This window comes from Pan paniscus, chromosome 13 (assembly GCF_029289425.2).
Source record: "Pan paniscus chromosome 13, NHGRI_mPanPan1-v2.0_pri, whole genome shotgun sequence".
Classification (NCBI taxonomy): Eukaryota; Metazoa; Chordata; class Mammalia; order Primates; family Hominidae; genus Pan; species Pan paniscus.
In genome coordinates, this window is record NC_073262.2 from 88736325 (window position 1) to 88757847 (window position 21523).

Genomic DNA, 21523 nt, shown 5'->3' on the forward strand with positions numbered 1-21523 from the left:
AGTAATATCAGGCTGATGAACTGATCTGAAATGTGAAAGCAAGAGGAAGATAGGAGTCTAGAATAACTTGAAGTTTTCAAGCTTGAACTACTGAGTGAATGATGATGCCATTTAATGAGCTTCCAGGGTCAGTGGGGAGACTATGTGTCAAGAAATGAGTCAGCTTTCAATATCTGTTAGACATTCAGTGGAAATGGTAAACAATTAGATGGATATACAAGTCTGGACATTTAGTGAAGACACCTGGACTAGAGAAATAAACTAGGAAGTCATGGAAGGTGTTGTATCACATTCAAGAGTTTGAAAATTTTATTTTGTGGGTAATGGGTACACTATGCAAGAATTTCAGTCAGGGAGGAGATATGCCAACAACTCTTAACTGTAGCAATTTTGTCTCCAAGCTCCTTGGTTTCTGGAGTGTGGGAAATGAGCAGCCTACACCAGGATTCAAAGAAACCATGTCCTCCTTGTAATTAATATAGATAGGTTTTATAATAATAAATAAAATACAACCTAAATCAATGAAGTGATATACTATTTTATTGAGAAGAATAATCAATATCATCAAGACGACAGTTTTAGCCCAAATAACTTATAAATTCAATGCAACTCTGATCAAAATTCCAACACTGATTTAACACAAATTAACTTTCACATAAATTTCATACATATGAGTAAAAAGCCCAAACGTTTTTAAGTAACCCTTAGGAGGGACTCACTCCATCAGATAAGAATTGCTGTTAAATTACAATAATTGAAATTTGAGTATTGTTGCAAAGAATTAATATATCAAGAAACAGAATAGAGAACCTAGAAATTAATCCATATATGTGTACATTAGGCACTCAACAGGTGAAGTAGGGGCTATTCAATAAATGGTGCTGAATAAGTCGTTAGGTCTATTAACGAATAAATACAGGGTGATCATTATGTAGCAGGCATTGTAGTTTACACTATTATTTTATTTAATCTTCTAAATGATATACGAGGTAAAGACTATTATTAATCCCATCTCATCGATGAAGAAACTATTGTACACAGAAGGTAGGTAACTTGGACAAGGACACACTGCTAATACGTGGCAGAATCAGCATATCTCTATGATACAGGATAAAATTAAATCTCTACCTAATGCCATAAAGAAAAATAAATTTTATGTCAATTAAAGATGCAAAAATGAAAAGCCCATTTTAGAAGAAAATATTAGAAAATATTTTGGTGAACAATTTTTTTTTTTTTTTTTTTTTTTTTTTTTTTTTTTTTTTTTAGAGATAGAGTCTCACTCTGTTGCCCAGGCTGGAGTGCAGTGGCGTGATCTCAGCTCACTGCAAGCTCCGCCTCCCGGGTTCACACCATTCTCCTGCCTCAGCCTCCCGAGTAGCTGGGACTTCAGGCGCCCACCACCATGCCCGGCTAATATTTTATATTTCTAGTAGAGACGGGGTTTCACTGTGTTAACCAGGATGGTCTCGATCTCCTGACCTCGTGATCTGCCCGCCTTGGCCTCCCAAAGTGCTGGGATTAAAGGCGTGAGCCACCGCACCCAGCTGTGAACAATTTTTAAGAAAATATTTTGTTTCATCCATGTCCCTACAAAGGACATGAACTCAAGGACAAAAAAACCAAACACCGCATGTTCTCACTCATAGGTGGGAATTGAACAATGAGAACACATGGACACAGGAAGGGGAACATCACACTCCGGGGACTGTTGTGGGGTGGGGGGAGGGGGGAGGGATAGCATTATGAGATATACCTAATGCTAAATGACGAGTTAATGGGTGCAATACACCAACATGGCACATGTATACATATGTAACAAACTTGCACATTGTGCACATGTACCCTAAAACTTAAAGTATAATAATAATAAAATAAAAAAATTTTTAAAAATTAAAAAAAAAGAAAATATTTTGTTCACAAAAGATTTCTTTACCAAGATACAAAAGGCACTGATCGTTAAGAAAAAGATGGATTCATATGATGGCATTAAATACAAAAGCTTCTATAAACCAACATCAAAATAAATGTATCAAATACATCACTAACACAGTAAAAAGGCATCCACAAACTGGGAAAAGATATTTATATGATCCCAAATTAGTATATACTAGGAAAGTCATAGTCATATTTAAAAATAATTCAGTACCAGTTATAATTAATAATAATGACTCTTAACCCCCCTTAAAATTTTTCTTCCTAGTCTTCCCATCCCTTTCAGGAGCTCCCTGACTTCCCCACGATGCAGCAGAGGACATCAAATCACCCTTAGCAAAATAGTGTTAGCTATTTTGAATATTGTGAATAAATATATTTATCAGTCACTCGTGTGACTAATAGAGAGAGGAGATACTAAAAGTAACTGCATGTATGATATTTTATTATGTCATAAAACAATAGAGATTGGTATAAAGATAATGTCAAAATATTAACATGGTAGGTTCACATTTATTATGTTTTTGTACATTTGAAATCCATTTAGTTAAAAAGATTTAAAAATAAATGAGAATTACATATTACCTATCAAAAATTAATACATATTTCTAGGTTTTAACCCTGTAATCAGATTACCAAGGCAAAAAAATAAAAAAAAGCAACAAGCCATAGTTAAAACCCTGGTGTTCCAGAAAAGACTCCTCTCTTACTTTATTCCTCACCTCAGGGGTATCATTAACCTTTTTCTGCACAAACTCTTTTTCTCCTTTTTCCTTGAGTGAATTTACGTGTTTGGTTTTATGCCTGGCTTGTTTTCTCTGCTCATCCCTGGATAATTGATGTTTGAGACTGTCTTTGCTTCCTGAGGTTAACTCATCTACCTCCGGTATCCACTCTGCGCAATGTAGGCACAAATTCTGTGGTTCACCCTTTTACTAATTTGGCCCAAAAGGTGAGTTTACGCAGCTGTTTTTGTCAGTTTTCTATTGCTATCCCAAAAATGTAGCGGTGTAAACAACACACATTTTAGTAATATATAACTCTGGGTTAGCAATTTATTTTGTGGTCAACTGTGTGGTTTTCTGCTGTCTGTGTCAGGGTCACTTATGTAACTGCAATGATATGGTGGATCAACTGCACATGGATGGTCTGAGATACCCTCATGTCTGGAGGCTGCAGCTGGCTGTCAGGTGGGCCATGTGTCTCCAGCAGACTGGCCTGGACTTTCTCACAAAGTGGCAGCTTTTCAAGAGATTAAGCTTCAATGTGTAAGCATTTGTAAAGCCTGTGCTTGTATCACATTTACTGGTGTCCCATTTGCCAAAGTAAGTCATGTGGTCAAGCTCAGAGTCCCATATTAAGGGGTAATATAGCAGAACAAAGACACAGGAATTCATGTGTGAATTGGATCTATTAACCTTTTAAAAGACAGTTGATTATGGTTTTTTATAAAGTCATTCCCTTTTCTGCTTTATTGTGCTAGTCGGTAAGATGAAGGGTAAAGATGAAAGTGGGTAAATGGGTAAATCTGAGTAAATCTTTGATTTTTCACATGCATCATATTTCATTTTATGGGAAGTTTATTTAACACCAGTCAAGACCACCGCAAATTTGAATAGATCACTAAGCTAATTAACCAGAACATTCAGCTCTTTTAAAATCCTCATGCATTTGCAGAAATATCTGAACTTCATCATAAATGTCAGCACATCTATAGTTGAAATTTCATATTTTTATCTGCAACTTGATATCCTATTTTAACTTTATTTTTATGTAATGAATAAGATGGTCAAGTTAAGTATTTAAATCTTTAAGCTATAAAGAATTGTTTTCATTTTGCCTTTTTTTGTGCTTTTAACCTGGAATAACATAGATATTTCTTTGAAACTATATTGGTACTTTTAAGTTTTCATTTTTCATTTAATGTGAGAAAACTAACAACTGGCTTTTCAGCATCATATGTTAAATTACTAGAGATTTGATAGTTATATATAGATTTTAAAGAACGATCCCATTCTTCATTATAAATAATTTCTCTTAAGAGATCTCACTTTAGAAGTCTGAATGGGTTTCTACAACTTAAATTTGTATTACTCTTTTAATGTTTTATCCCTAAAAAACACAAAAGGGTGGTTTTATCCCTAAGTTTAGCAAATGCTATTTTGGTAACAGACCATAAAATATAGCTTTTAAGTCCTCTAAAATCGATACTCACATTCAGCTGAAGAAGAAATTGTTTCTCTTTTATTTTTTTGAGTTGTTTTTTTCCTAACAGTGCCCTTAACTATTCAGCATTCACATCTGTGACTTAAACACAGCTTGCTATTTCACCTCACATAAAAAGAAAGCCAAAATGCTGAAATCAGACTGTTCAGGACTTTGAAGGAACACAAGCAGGTTACTTCTTTCTAAACAGAAAGGAACCTCAGCACAATAGCCTGACATTGCACATTGCCTGCTGATCTACAAGTTAGCCACATGTGAGGAACCAGTTGACCAAGACAAACTAAGGACACATACGGATGGATATGCTAAACATCATGTGTCCGGAGAGATTTGTTGCCAGTTATAGCATTTCTTTTAAAACATATGATGCTGGAGGATGTTATTATTTCTTCTGCACATATCTTACAAATTACAATTTAAGCACTGAAAAAAGAGACCTGCATTGTAAATTTAATAGTTGATTTGCATGTTCCAATGGAGAAATAAAAGAACACATTCACTGATGTCTTAAATTAGCAAAACATTTCAATATCAATCATATTTTACTTTGAATTTCATGAAATAATATCTATCAAATAGCCACATGTATTAAGTGAACATTCATATCCACTGTGAAGGCTACTATAAGCATAATTTTCTGTTTCAAAGCACATAACAACTGACGGAGGGGAAAGTAGTACAGGCACCACCTCTTCCTTGGCAGGAGGCTAGCAACTTCCATCTAAAATTTGCTACAGAGATAATTGAAAGTTAATCCTAGGTATAAAACATTACCCCAAATTTAAGTATGTGGAAATAAGGATACAAATAACCTTTAGAATCTATTCTAAAGTTTACACAACCACAACAATATAAACATGGAATCTAGAGAAAGAAAAATAACATTACCCTTGTTCTGTTTTTATCAGATCACATAGGGTAGAGTGCTAAAGTACAAAGAGAGGAGTGATGTAGATAGTGAAGGTGATGCTCAACAAGCCACTTATCTTATGAGTTGGAAACATTTTAATAGACAACTAGAGATAGGGGCAGTAGCTCCAAACGATATAACTCTAACCACCAAGTAAAAGTTAAAAATAGGAAGATTTTGAAGCTGTATAAAATAAAAACTTCAACTCAAAAGAGTTACTAATAAAGCAAGCTGCTTATATGGTAGTCAATCTTCCATCACTGAGAATTTTTTAAAAAGTGGAAAGATTATTTGTGGACAAGATTGCTACACTGAGCAGGAGTTTAGGGTATAGAACTATAAGTATATTTTTAATAATAAGAAAATATTACAGGCATTTTTTTAAAAGTGGAGTTACTTTTGTTTTATGTTTTCTGAATTTAGTAAAGAATACTACTTTTACATCAACCCATATGTAATATGGGTAATCAAATGTACTGGCAAAATAAACAATAACTTTAAAACATATGAACAAAGCATGTGCTCATATTAAAGAAATGTCTCTTGGGAATACAAACAAAATTACATTATCAGAAATTATCTCCTGTTGCTGTTCCCTAATTTCTAGGTAACATTCCTCAGACCCTGAATCTCTCCTCAAGCTTAGCTCAACTTTGGACCTTAAACCAGCTTGGTTCAAATTGTCAGTTACCAATAAACCTTAGATTTTCTTTCATGGATTAACTGCTTCTTCCTTTATTAACAGAGCAATCCTATTATGTCAAACCAGACTTGTTCCAGATGGAATGGCATATTCTAGATATCCTAAAAAGTCATAAATGGTAAAATGAAAACAATAAAATAAGTTGGACATCATCTGAAATGACCTCTTTATTTTACAGATACTTTTGGAGGAATCCAACATACCAGAGGTGACCATAGAAAGCTTATCCTCTGGGTAAGATTCTGAGATTGGATCACTCACCCACTGTATTAGTTTCCAGAAAAACAGAAACACATATATATATAAATTAAAGGAGAGAGAGAGAGAGAGACAGAGAGAGAGAGGCCAACCTAAGTTTTACATATGGGGCAGAGAGACAGATTTATTATAAGGAATTGGTTCATGTGATTATGGAAACAGGCTAGTTCCAAGGATATGCAGAATAAGTCAGTAAGTTAGAGAACCAGGATAGCCAATGATTTAGTTCTAGTCTGAGTCTGAAGACCTGAAAACCGGAGAGCCAATTTTGTAGTTTCCATCTGAAGGCTGGCAGGCTTGAGACCCAAGGAGAGTTGATATTTTAGTTAGAGTCCAAAGGCAGAAAAAAAAAATTTCCAGTTCTAAGGGCAGTCAGGCAGGAAGAATTCTGTCTTAATTGGGAAAGTATTATCCTTTTTGTTCTATCCGGGCCCTCAACTAATTGGAAAAGGCCTATGCACACTACAGAGGATAATCTATTCTACTCAGTTTACAAATTTAAATGTTTATATACCATCTAAAAACACCTCCACAGAAACACTTAGAATAATGTTTAACCAAATATTTGGGCACCTCATGGCTTGGTAAAATTGACACATAAAAAGCATCACACCTGCCATATAGCAATAAGGAACCATTTTTTGTTTTGTTTTGTTTTAAGTGGAGTTGCAATCATTCCTGGAATATAGTAGCTTTAGAGTAAATAAGATTCTTGTTTTTGATGAATTGGGATGGCAAACAGGTGGAAATGTGATAGCTTATCCAATATCCATATTGTGTGACGGATATAGTGGCAATGATACTATTAGAAATGTGTAACTGTTAAGTGCAATTGATTCACTGAACAAAGAAACAGACAGCCTGAAATTAGCCAACCACCATCTAGGGTCAGGTTTGGAAGCCAAAAGTCCTCTATGGTGGTGTTTTTTTTAAAAAAGCTTCATCTTCAGCAAGGAAACAGTAGATTAGTCTGAAAACTAGGCCAAGACTTGGTTGTGACTATAGCAGAATTGCAGAGAAATTTTAAATTAATAACCCTATCAACTTTCCTCTGCTGACATCAAAGCACTAATAAGGACTACTATAACATCTGTTTGATGCACTTAAGAGCTTTGATTCTCTGATTCCCTGGAACCCTCTGATCCAGGGGTTCTAGCCAACTATACTGTTGCTAGAAGATAGCACCCTCCCTCGCCTGGAAATAATATAGAAGCTTTAGTTAGAATACATTTTGCAAGAATATATTTGTCCTGCTTAAGAAGTATCCTTCATGGCTTCTAAGCATCTAACTAGGTCTTTTCCAGCTGAGAAAGAAAGGGCTGCCCCAGCTTTGAGAAAAAATAAATTATTTGCCAAAAAGCCCCAGTGAAAACAGCTAAGGGTTAGAGCTTAGGAGTGATAGACTGGCTTAATAAAAGAGTGGATAAGACTTGGGTTTTTAAAAAATTGTTTCTTTATCCAGTATTAACTCTAAACAATTACTTGCAGACACTCCAATCTGAGAAGTATGGTAATGACAAGCTTAGACATTCACTGATGAGGATTGTGTTATCCAACCAAAGAAGGGAATCTAGAGCAGCCGAGCCATCTAAGCATGAGAGGATTCTAGATCAGGTGCTAGAGAAAGAAGATGAATTTCCATTGCAGCCTTAGTACCAATTACAGCAGGGTGACTGTAGTTTTTCTCACCAACCCTGTGATTTTAAATGTTTGTTTTTTTAAAAAAAGTAACCAGGTACCACTTTAAAGAAACAGTAATTAGATGTAGTTAATATAAGATGTAAATATGCAGAAAACAGAAACTGGACCCTTCCTTACACCTTATACAAAAATTAATTCAAGATGGATTAAAGATTTAAATGTAAAACTTAAAACCATAATAACCCTAGAAGAAAACCTAAGTAATACCATTCAGGACATAGGCATGGGCAAAAACTTCATGACTAAAATACCAAAAGCAATTGCAACAAAAGCCAAAATTGACAAATGGGATTTAATCAAACTAAAGAGCTTCTGCATAGCAAAATAAACTATCATCAGAGTTGAACAGGCAACCTACAGCATGGGAGAAAATTTTCACAAGCTACCCATCCGACAAAGGTCTAATATCTAGAGTCTACAAGGAACTTAAACAAATTTACAAGAAAAAAAAAACATCAAAAAGTGGGAAAAGGATATGAATAGACACTTCTCAAAAGAAGATACTGATGTGGCTGACAAACATACGAAAAAAAGCTCATCATCACTGATCATTAGAGAACTGCAAGTCAAAACCATAATGAGATACCATCTCACACCAGTTAGAATGGTGATCATTAAAAAATCAGGGAACGATAGATGCTGGCGAGGGTATGGAGAAATAAGAATGCTTTTACATTGTTGATGGGAGTGTAAATTAGTTCAACCATTGTGGAAAACAGTGTGGTGATTCCTCAAGGATCTAGAACCAGAAATACCATTTGACCCAGCAATCTCATTACTGGGTATATACCCAAAGGATTATAAATCATTCTACTATAAAGACACAAGCACACGTATGTTTACTGCAGCACTATTTACAATAGCAAAGACTTGGAACCAACCCAAATGCCCATCAATGATAGACTGGATAAAAAAATATGTGGCACATATACACCATGGAATACTATGCATCCATAAAAAAGGATGAGTTCATGTCCTTTGCAGGGATGTGGATGAAGCTGGAAGCCATCATTTTCAGCAAACTAACACAGGAACAGAAAACCAAACACTGCATGTTCTCACTCATAAGTGGGAGCTGAACAATGAGAACATATGGACACAGGGAGGGGAACATCACACACCAGGGCCTGTCAGTGGGTGGGGGTCAAGGAGAGGGAGAGCATTAGGACAAATACGTAATGCATGTGGGGCTTAAAACCTAGATGATGGGTTGATAGGTGCAGCAAACCACCATGGCACATGTATACCTATGTAACAAACCTGCACGTTCTGCACATGTATCCCAGAACTTAAAGTAAAATTTGAAAAAAACAAAAGATGTAAATAGATCTGAGCAGTAGAAAGGCTAGACTATAGTCGATATTCTCAGGGGTCCACTTATCTCAAACCTTACCACATTCAGTGTGATCTGGACAAATTCTAGTTTAAAATGTCGGCATCTCTGTGATTAAGGCATGTTTCTGAAACTGGGGAAGGCCACTTTCTGGAAATGCAAAGGAATCACCACCACCAGAAGCAAACTCAATAAATGATTCTTGGGAGGTGGTTATAAATGTCTAATTATCCTCACCACTCAGGTGAGATATTCTTTTATTTTTTATAAGCTTTACTGAGGTGTAATTTACACAACTATTTTATATAGAAAGATATAAATCATCTATTTGAAGTATGCAGTTTAAAGTTTATAATTTGAAAATTTTTGTTATAATCACAGATATGGGTTACCATCACTATAGTCAATTTTAGGACATTTTCATCAACTCAAAAATAAGCTCTATACTAGTTAGCTGTCATTCTCCAATCTCCCAATCTACATGCCAGCTCTAAGAAATCACTAATTTACTTTCTGTCTCTATATATTTGCCTATTCTGGACATTTCCTATAAATTGAATCATATAATATGTCATTTTTGTGATTTACTTCTTTCACTTAGCATTAATGTCTCAAGATTCGTCCATGTTGTAGCATGTATCAGCACTTCATTCCTTATTATGGTTGGATAATATTTGTCTTTCATTTCACTTGTTGTTTCTATTTATCTCACATCTTTTTGTTCGATGCTGCTTTCATTGTTTTATTTTGATTGTTAATATTTTCTAATGCGATCATTAAATTTCTTTAATAACATCTTTAGGACAACTTTTGACTTATTTCTTTAGTGATTGTTCTACAGCTTATTATATACAGTTGAATTTTGAACATGGGTTTGAATTACACAAGTCCACTTATACAAGTATTTATGACTGCCTCTTCTACCTCCCCTTTCACCTCTTCCTTCTCTACCATCCCTGAGACAGCAAGAACAACCCCTCCTCTTCCTCTTTCTCCTTAGCCTACTCAATGTCAAAATGTCAAAGATGAAGACATTTATGATGATCCACTTCAACTTAATGAATAGTAATAATTTTCTTCCTTATAATTTTCTTAATAACATTTTCTTTTATCTAGCTTACTTAACTGTAAAAATATAGTACTGTTTATGTTATTAATAAGGCTTCCAGTCAACAGTAAGCTATTAGTTAAGTTTTCAGGGAGTAAAAATTATAGGGGATTTTTTTTACTGCATGTGGAGTCAGCACCCCTAACCCCTACATTGTTCAAGGGTCAGCAGTACATGTTAATGTGTCCGAACCAGCTTCAGATGTGTACTAACTTAATTCCAGTGAGATATACAAATGTTACACCTACATAGCTCTATTCCCTTCTCCTGTCTTATAGTATTATTTGTTGTGTATCTTACATCTATAAATATTACAAACCCAATGATAGAATGTTATAAATATTAATTTACATAACTTTATGTCTTTAAAAGAAACTAAAAGGAGACCAAGTATATATTTATAGCTTTTGTTATATCAACCTTTCTATTTATCATTTCTCCATTTGTTCTGGTAGATTCCAGTTACCATCTGTTAGCGTTTATTACTCCAAAACGAATCCGTTCCCATTCACCATTTTTCTGCTGTTTTTATCAAATGTATTGCATTTCCGTACGTTATAGGCGCAATAATAGATACATACATATTGTTTTATACAATTGCTTTCTACGTAATGAAAAAGAAAAATATGCATTTATACTGTCTTTTGTAAGTGCATAATTATCTTCACTGATGCTTTTGTTTTTTCAAGTGACCATCTGAGGTCACTTACTTTCAAGCTAAAGAACTTCCTTTAGTACTTGTTGTAAGATGAGTCTGATAACAACAAATTCTCTCCATTTTGGTTTATCTCCAAATGTCTATTTTTTCTTAATTTTTGGAAGACAGCTGTGCTAAGTATAGGCTTCCTGGTTGATAGTCTTTTTCATCCAAGTGCTTTGAATATGTTATCCCACTTTTGGCTGGTCTTCATTTTTTTCTGATGAGAAGTTAGCTATTAATTTTAATGGTCTATCTTTGTAAGCGACAAATTGTTTTTCTCTTGCTGCCTTCAAGATTTTCTCCTTGCCTTTGGCTTCTAGCATTTTTACTGTCACATATCTGTTTGTAGCTCTCTGTGTTTATCCTGCTCAGAGTTCACTGAAGTTCCTGGATGTGTGGATTCTTGTTTTTCAGTAAATTTTGGAAGTTTTAAGCTATTATTTTTTTGAATATTTTTTCCTTCTTTGTCTCCTGATATTCTTAATATGCATATATTGGTTTGTTTAATAGTATTCAACCCTTCTCTGAGGATCTGTTTATTTTTCTTCATTTCTTTCCTCTGTGTTTTGAACTTGCATAATCTCTATCAATCTGTCTTCAAGCTCAATAATTCTTTCTTCTGTCAATTTACGTCACCAAATTCAATGATACAATGTTATAAATATTAAGCACCACTAGTTAATTTTTCATTTCAGTTATTGTACTCTTCAGCTCCAGCATTTTATTTCCATTTGGTTCTTTCTATAAATCATTTTTATCTCTTTATTTTTATTCTCTATTTTATACCACATTGTCTTCATAGCTTCTTCTATTTATCATTTTTTAAATTTCTTTGAACATATTCATAATGATTACTTTGAAATCTTTGTGTGTTAAAATCTGACATCTGGTTACTCTCACAGGTAGTTTTAAATGCCTGCTTTTTTTGGTGTTTGAGTCATACTTTTCTGTTTCTTTTTATGTCTCAAATTTTTTTGTTGAAAACTGGGCATTTTAAATAAATTATAACAACACTAGATACTGGCCACCCCTCTTCAGAACTTATTACTGCCATTTGCTTATTAATTTGTTTAATGACTGTCTAGATTATTTTTGTGAAGTATCCTGGAACATAAACTGTTCCACAGATAAAGATATTCAAATCTGGGCTCCTTTGAGAGGTAGTTCTGGAGGCCAGTGGTTAAGATTTGTTGTGACTTAGGTGGATTCCAGTTGCTATTTCCTAGGTTCTGTCAGGCAAACTAACTGGCCTGTAGTCTAACACATACGTCTGATGAATCTACCAACTCCTTCCAATTGCCTTTCACAATTACCTCCACTGTTTCTGAGAGCACTTTTAGGCTTGAATTTCTTCATCCTGGGTTACACATAAAGTGAGTTCCTTGGGGAAGAGATTAGTAGTTATTAGTTTTATGCTTTGCTTCTCTCCAGGCAAACTATCTGAGCTATGTCTCTGGATCTGGGAGTAGGGACAATGATGCACTTCTCTATGAGTGACAGCTGCCACTTTAGGAGCTAAGTGCTTCATTAGGGTTGAGAAGGCACTCAGCAGCAGCCTCATATCTTGTCAGATTGCCTCTTCCATGGTGGGGCCACCACTTTATGAATCTGAGTCATGGAGACTGAGTCTTCAGTATTTTCAGTAGCTCCCTGCCTAAAGCATAACCTCTATACCATGAGTGGAGGTGGGCAGGAGAAGGGATTTCCTGCCTCTCAGGAACTCTCATCGAGAACTTAGGCTCAAGGGCAGGTAACTGGGGAAAGGATGAACCATCCTACTTCTCCAGAGATGAAAGCCCTCTTACAGTCCCACAAACACTAGTTCAACCATTGTGGAAGACAGTGTGGTGATTCCTCAGGGCTCTAGAACTAGAAATACCACTTGACCCAGCAATCCCATTACTGGGTATATACCCAAAGGATTATAAGTCATGATGCTATAAAGACACATGCACACGTATGTTTACTGTGGCACTATTCACAATGACAAAGACTTGGAACCAACCCAAATGTCCAACAATGATAGAGTGGATTAAGAAAATGTGGCACATATACACCATGGAATACTATGCAGCCATAAAAAAGGATGAGTTCATGTCCTTTGTAGGGACATGGATAAAGTTGGAAACCATCATCCTCAGCAAACTATCGCAAGGAGAAAAAACCAAACACCGCATGTTCTCACTCATAGGTGGGAATTGAACAATGAGAACACTTGGACAAAGGAAGAGGAACATCACACACCAGGGCCTGTTGTGGGTGGGGGGAGTGGGGAGGGATAGCATTAGGAGATATACCTAATGTAAATGACGAGTTAATGGGTGCAGCACACCAACATGGCACATGTACACATATATAACAAACCTACACGTGGTGCACATGTACCCTAGAACTTAAAGTATAATTTAAAAAATATATATATATGTGTGTGTATATATATATATATATATATAAAGAAAGAAAGCCCTCTTACTGGGAGCTGAGAGGAGAAGGAGACCTGTGTTTTTGGCTGAAATAGTCTGGAGTAGTTTCTTTCTTGATGATTTGGGAGAAGGGAGGAAGAGAGTGAGTCTCTATGCAAATACCAGATTCTCACCATTCTTACCAATTTTTAGTATATTTTAATTAGTAAATATTTATTTTCTCTAAACCTTTGGGATCATTTCCCAAAGACTTAAAAGAGTGGGTTTTTAATAAATAATTTTTACCAGTTTCACTTGGGAACGGGTCCACAAACTTCACATTGTCATACTGGAAGTACACCCTCCAAGTGGTATACTTCTGAGGCATGTGTTCCATACCAATTTCTGATACAGGTCCAACTGACCACAGGGTTAGTACACTTTAACTGCCACCTTCTGTTAGCTGCTTTCCCTACCCGGCATCACTTCTGTACTCTTCTATTAATGTACTTTGAAACCCTCAAATAAACTCCTTGCTCCTGAATCCTTATCTCAGAATTGGCATTTGAATGATGCTAACCTGAGATCTCAAAAATAACCTTTAATCTTTTGACTTCTGCAATTAAACACTTAGAGATATAGAGATTGAATGAATAGTGGGTAGAATACAATATGAGAACCTGGAAAGGGGATGGGATCCAGAACACGGTGCTAAGATTAGGTTTATATAAGAGAAGGGATACTTCCTCCCTTAAAGCAGGACAGCAGGAGGAAGAAAGAGAGAATGGATGAAAATGCAAGCATATGTATGCATTTGGTAGCAAGATTTTCACTATTGAGATGACTTTCCACTAGAATCTTTATACTACCTAATGTCCTTTAGCTTCACAGAATGCCTAAACACCCTAAAGATATGCTTGCTTGCTAAAATACACAAATGACGAGCCTAAGGCTTCCTTTCCTTTAAAGCCCTTTGGATGCCTCTGCTGAAATTTGCCTGAGACTTCTCTTCATTATTGTACTCAAGTCTAATTTAGCATGAGTATCTCATTTATTGTTTCAATATGTTAGTATACACAATAGGACTATGATCCAATCTTTTAGAACTGAGAACTCTTTCTCCTCCTTTGGATGCCCTTCTATCTCTGCACTGATCCATTAGCATTGATTTTAAAGATGAACTCTCAAAGGACTAATTTACTTATATTTCTTATGTGAAGTTTCCTGCTGTAAATCTACATATTCACTGACAATCTGATGAAAAAGACAGGTCCTGGAGAGGTTAAGAAAAGGGAGAGCATATTCAGTTAGAGATGCTGAATATACTCTTCCTTTTAAAAACCAAATATTTCTTTCTTCAAGAAAGACTCAATACATAAGATAGATTTGGACTTTAAAATGGACCTTGAATAAAAGCAAGCAAAAAGCTGAAACGGTGGTTTAGGTAAAAGGAAATGACAAATCACAAAGCACTAAATATGTTTGAGGAATTACAAGTTTAACAAGATAGATTTCATAAAGTTTAAAGAGAAAATTCAGAGAGATAGGTTTGAAACATGTTATGAAAGGCCTTAACAAAACAGTGTGCTTAATTTGATAGACAATGGAGGAGTATAAAAAAGTTAATTTAGAAGTTTGTCTTATTTAAGCCAGGCTTTAACAAACGCTATACAAAATTATGTAGTTTTGTCTACATTCTTTGTAATACCTACTGTATCACTATGACCATTAATTTAGACATGGGGTTTTTCATATAGTCATCTTGGAATCTGTGTATCTTTTTACTTCGTAATACCTCAAAACTAATTATGATAACAGGCAACACATTTTCAGATACTATTATCATTCTTGTTTCCTCACCATGTTTAGTTAGTCCTGAAAGCATGCCTGCCTATTTTATGTGAAGTGCTTTTCTTCCTTTTGCTATTCAGCCTCCAGTTCGGAACTCTGGTATTATCTTTCTGCTTGGATGAATATCCCTGTGTAGCTGCTTTAAAAAAAAGAGAGACAGAGAGAAACCATACTGATACCTAATGGAGAGACTGCATTCTTGAACTTCATTATTAGAGATATAACCACCAAATTGACTTTAAATGTGAGACGCAGGTGTCCACAAATGTAACTTTCCAAGTTGTAATCAAAATTTTACATTTAACTTACTATTGCCTCTCTATAAAAAATTCATTTTTGTGGTTTTTATATATGCTTTATCCTCACAATAATTTGGTTAAAATATATAAAAATATATAATATTATACATATCCAACTATATGAACATATATTTGGATATAATATTTGGTATGTATATTTAGTAAAAAATATGAAGATATATTTTGTAAATATATATATGTGTGGATATATATATATAGGGCTATACCTAATAAATACATTGTCCTGCCCATTTTACCAAAATAAACACAACATTTTATATACACACACACACACACATATATATATATATAGAGAGAGAGAGAGACAGAGAGACAGAGACAGAGACAGAGACAGAGAGATCCTTGTAAAATAGTAGAAAATGCACCTGATTTGGAAGCTAAAAATCTGTGTTCAAATTTCAGTTCTTGAAGTTGAATAATTGATCTCTTGAGCTTTTAGAGTGTCTGTATGTCTGCAAAAGAAAGATATCATGAGAATTATATATAAGACATGCCAAGTATATGCATATGTTAAATATAATATATTGTATAATTACATATATAATTATATAATGGAAATAAAGATGTTTAGAATAATTCTTGTAATATTAGCAGGTAACTAAAGAATAATGATACTTTGACATTTTTGTCTTTAGCATAATTGCAATCATTTGAGTCTGCCACTATATTTTACCCATTTTAATTCTGAAACATAATAAATACTTCACATTCATCAAGAATACCAGACATATTAGATAAAAAACTATGGCCAGCAAAAAAGACCTTTCTCATATTTAAATGGCTATGAATACTTGGAGGTGTGAGATCTGCCATAAATTCTAATTTCAGTTCTGTCACTTGATTCATAATACATGCAATCTATATCAACACATAATATCTATATCAATCTATTTTCTACTTCAATATTTAAAAATCCAAAGTTAAAAGTTGGCCCTAAAATGAAAGTCATGTTTCATATAACCATAATATGACCTAATAGAAAACCATTACTAAGTTGAGGCATAGAAATAGTTGAATTCTGTTTCAGTCATTACAGTGATAAATTGTAAATGCAAACCACTTATTCTGTTCTTATCTGTAAAACAGAAAAGAGGACATCTACATATGCTCAAGGTCTAAAATTCTGTGGTTTTATAATCTTCTAATTCTATTAATTTCCTAATAAATAATTTAAAATATAAACTAGTTTCAAAATACTTATGTTTCAAATAATGCAGGAAGCATTTTCAGTTTTCTACGTTCATCAAAGATGAGGCTTACCTTTCTTGGGCTGGCATCATATTTCAGATATGGCATGTCATATTCAACAACTTAAAGATGGCTGGGCGTGATGGTTCGCACCTGTAATCCCAGCACTTTGGGAGGCCAAGGAGGGCAGATCATGAGGTCAGGAGTTCCAGACCAGCCTGATCAACATGGCAAAACCCCATCGCTACTAAAAATACAAAAATTAGCCAGGTGTGGTGGGGTGTGCCTACAATCCCAGCTACTCAGGAGGCTGAGGCAGGAGAATCGCTTGAACCCAAGAGGCGTAGGTTGCAGTGAGTCGTGATCATGCCACTGCACTCCAGCCTGGGCAACAGAGCGAGACTCCATCTCAAAAAAACAAAAAACAAACAACAACAACAACAACAAAACTTAAAGACTAGAGGGGTTAAAATATGGAAGGAAATGATATGTTTTAAAGAAAAAGACAAAATAATAAACAAATGCATTTAATATCTACTTTATGAGTAGAAGAGAAGACTGGTCTATTTTCTAGTGAAGAAATGGTCACTATGAGCAAAGCTTCTTTCATTCCACATTGCCTTTCTTAAGATTTGTATCATTACATGTTTGCAATGCACTGTAATGTCACAGTCATTGTTATGAATAATTACAAAGTGAGATGTGTATTTTATGAGACTGTTACAGAGAATGAATCAGTGAGGGAAATTAAAAATAAAAGAGCCTAGATGTCTTCACAGCAGAAAGTCAGTTACCTATGCTCCTCTTCAGCTTTTATTATAAAATGTTTTTAGTGCTCAGAACCTCAGCTTTAATTATGTTTATTTCTTTCTCCATTTTTCACAATGTGACCAAAAACTGCATCATCATTAACAAATCATCGATTCCACATCCCCTTCTCTGACTCACTCTTTTCTATTTTTCCAGCACACTTAATCAAACTTCTCAATTATAACACTTACCATTGAGAAGCTTCATGCACTTGCCCCTCTCCCATAATCCTCAGTGTGTTTTCAGCTTTCTTCTTTTCCTGCTTAAGTTCCAGAGACAATCATTAAAATCATTTTGTTATCAATGTCTTTAATTTCTATGTCCCTCTCTCCATCCCTTCTTGCATGTTGGTCAAGATCCTACTAATTTCCTTTGAGCTTACATCCTGCCAATTGAGGGTTGTTAGATAAAATCACATAGATTGGCATTATATATTCCTAACAGTATTAATTGAGTAGTCAACAATGTCCATCAATCTTACTCTATTTTCATACGGTGCTAAAATATTTATATCAATGACTTTTTAATGCATTTTCCACACTAATCAAACCTCTCACTCCCTTCATCTTTTCATCACACTTTTTAGCTGATGACCTCAATTACTATTTTGTAAAATCTTGAAGTCATCAGATAAGAACTCAACTCATCTCATCACCAAATTGTAAACTTAACCTGAACAGTCACCAATACTCTCTTTATTCACTCTTGTTATAACGGATGTCAGAGTTTGGTTTCCCTTCTTCTATAATCCTAGCACTCTTATTGTATTTGGGATCCTATCTTACTCATTTTTTAGTCACATCCATTGACTATATCTTCCCTTTCTACACATTGTTGTACGTGAGTATTCAAACATTCTCTGGCATCTCTCATATTAAAGAAAAATAAATCTCTCCTTGAATCCCAAATTACTTTCCATATGCTATAATATTTTCTTTTTCATTTCAAGTCAAATTTATTGGGAAGAATCTTTATATATGCTACTTTATCTCCTAAGCCCATGTTGAATCTGAACTGACTCTCCATCTGGCTTCTACCTTTGCCATTATATCAAAACTGCTCCTACCAAAGACACCAAAAATATGTTCTGCCCACCCCAACCTTTCTTGAATAATTGGATAATTCCTATTCAAGTCTCATATTTTGTTTCCTCAATGATACCTTAATAATTAATTAAATTATGCTGTCACAGTACTCTGTATTTATTCTTCTTAGCATATATCTACATAGATTATAATTCAATACTTATTTTGTTGTTGCTCAAAGGCACATCACTCTATGGTGGTACAATTAAATAAAAATTCTGACCAAGAAGCATTACTGAGTACTGAGAGTAACACTATCAATACATAGCAAAACTTATCAAAAGAAATCTGCTTATTGCAACTCCTCCCCTAAAGATTCATTCAACAGTGTGATGGCTCTAATCCCTTTTTCACTTTTCTCTGCCTAAAACAATCTGAATTGTACCTCCACCTAATCAACTATCCTCTTCATTTCTTACTCAATTATCTCGCTACCTCTTTACTATATATAGAAATCTAGTATTTTTCAGCAGCATTAAAAAAATGTCTTCTAAGAAGGATAGAGACCTTGTATCCTTCTATAAATGGGAAAGGGTTATAAACTCTTCAGTAATGTTTAATTTATAACCTTACTACTTACTTAGTACCTATCTTTCTTAGATCTCTTACCTATAATTGAGGGAGTGAATAAGTGACTAAATATTTGAAAAAGAAATTGGTGATGACATCGTGATTCACTGACAATATGCCAAGAAAGAAGAATGAAAATTGTTAGAATTAAATATTTGTGTTATTTTAAGGTTTTGAAACTCTACCCTTTCTTTTAGAGGTCTAAGTCATTAGATCCCAATATCTTTATTTAATTTTTATATGGTAGAGATCTAGGAAGAACATAATTGGGACATGTCATATAATTACTTCCTGATTTGATGTGCCATTTTAATTAATTTGGGGTTAAGTTCCCGTACTATAGGATAAAATGGTGGGGTTCATGTTATCTCTTTAATTTTCCCATTACTCTGGGGAGGAGAAGGGAGATTACTTAAGCTTTTCATATTAAAGTCTCTAAGCTGATAAAAATTCAAGGTTAGCACAGATTTTGTGTGGTTCAAGTAAGACACACACTAACTGAGGAATATTTAGGCGATCAAATATATTTTTCGAACTGTCTCAGAGTTTTTTTTTTTTTCTGACAAAATAAGACAGTTTCTAGGAAACCACTGAAAGACTATTTTTTAAGTTAGCTTCATGATGAGAATATTTTAAAAACCATCAGTACGTATTTTTTTACTGAAACATTTCTCTATTCAAAACAAGCAGATGCACTCTGACTCAATATCAAACTCAAAATCATTACTGTTTATATCCAAGATTATCAAGTGGCTAAACTTATATCTGCCTGCTGTTTGTCAACACTTCCTCCTCAGCTGGCCAAGTGCACAGTGACTTTGTTTGACATCATTTGGCACACGAATTCTCCAAGTTTAATTCTTTTTTTTTTTTTTTATACTTTAAGTTTTAGGGTACATGTGCACATTGTGCAGGTTAGTTACATCTGTATACATGTGCCATGCTGGTGTGCTGCACCCACTAACTCGTCATCTAGCATTAGGTATATCTCCCAATGCTATCCCTCTCCACTCCCCCCACCCCACCACTGTCCCCAGAGTGTGATATTCCCCTTCCTGTGTCCATGTGATCTCATTGTTAAATTTCCACCTATGAGTGAGAATATGCGGTGTTTGGTTTTTTGTTCTTGCGATAGTTTACTGAGAATGATGGTTTCCAATTTCATCCATGTCCCTACAAAGGACATGAACTCATCATTTTTTATGGCTGCATACTATTCTGTGGTGTATATGTGCCACATTTTCTTAATCCAGTCTATCATTGTTGGACATTTGGGTTGGTTCCAAGTCTTTGCTATTGTGAATAATGCCACAATAAACATACGTGTGCATGTGTCTTTATAGCAGCATGATTTATAGTCCTTTGGGTACATACCCAGTAATGGGATGGCTGGGTCAAATGGTATTTCTAGTTCTAGATCCCTGAGGAATCGCCACACTGACTTCCACAATGGTTGAACTAGTTTACAGTCCCACCAACAGTGTAAAAGTGTTCCTATTTCTCCACATCCTCTCCAGCACCTGTTGTTTCCTGACTTTTTAATGATTGCCATTCTAACTGGTGTGAGATGATATCTCAAAGTGGTTTTGATTTGCATTTCTCTGATGGCCAGTGATGATGAGCATTTTTTCATGTGTTTTTTGGCTGCATAAATGTCTTCTTTTGAGAAGTGTCTGTTCATGTCCTTCGCCCACTTTTTGATGGGGTTGTTTGTTTTTTTCTTGTAAATTTGTTTGAGCTCATTGTAGATTCTGGATATTAGCCCTTTGTCAGATGAGTAGGTTGCGAAAATTTTCTCCCATGTTGTAGATTGCCTGTTCACTCTGACGGTAGTTTCTTTTGCTATGCAGAAGCTCTTTAGTTTAATTAGATCCCATTTGTCAATTTTGGCTTTTGTTGCCATTGCTTTTGGTGTTTTGGACATGAAGTCCTTGCCCACGCCTATGTCCTGAATGGTAATGCCTAGGTTTTCTTCTAGGGTTTTTATGGTTTTAGGTCTAACGTTTAAATCTTTAATCCATCTTGAATTGATTTTTGTATAAGGTGTAAGGAAGGGATCCAGTTTCAGCTTTCTACATATGGCTAGCCAGTTTTCCCAGCACCATTTATTAAATAGGGAATCCTTTCCCCATTGCTTGTGTTTCTCAGGTTTGTCAAAGATCAGATAGTTGTAGGTATGCGGCGTTATTTCTGAGGGCTCTGTTCTGTTCCATTGATCTATATCTCTGTTTTGGTACCAGTACCATGCTGTTTTGGTTACTCTAGCCTTGTAGAATAGTTTGAAGTCAGGTATTGTGATGCCTCCAGCTTTGTTCTTTTGGCTTAGGATTGACTTGGTGATGCGGGCTCTTTTTTGGTTCCATATGAACTTTAAAGTAGTTTTTCCAATTCTGTGAAGAAAGTCATCGGTAGCTTGATGGGGA

The 21523-nt window shown here is 34.9% G+C and overlaps 1 long non-coding RNA gene across 10 annotated transcripts in view; it reads right to left on the reverse strand.

The window, feature by feature from the left end:
- LOC103786954 (uncharacterized) overlaps positions 1–21523 on the reverse strand; it is a 461968-nt gene that overhangs the window by 36253 nt on the left and 404192 nt on the right. For 4 of the 10 annotated variants that reach the window (XR_010109519.1, XR_010109515.1, XR_008955328.2 and 1 more), the window contains 2 exons: positions 17637–17707; positions 15813–15899 (listed from right to left, as the gene is read on the reverse strand). This is a non-coding gene — a long non-coding RNA (uncharacterized LOC103786954). Of the gene's footprint in view, positions 1–15136; positions 15267–15812; positions 15900–17636; positions 17708–21523 lie in introns of all 10 variants that reach the window. The other 6 variants (XR_010109517.1, XR_010109516.1, XR_010109518.1 and 3 more) reach the window with 3 other exon arrangements.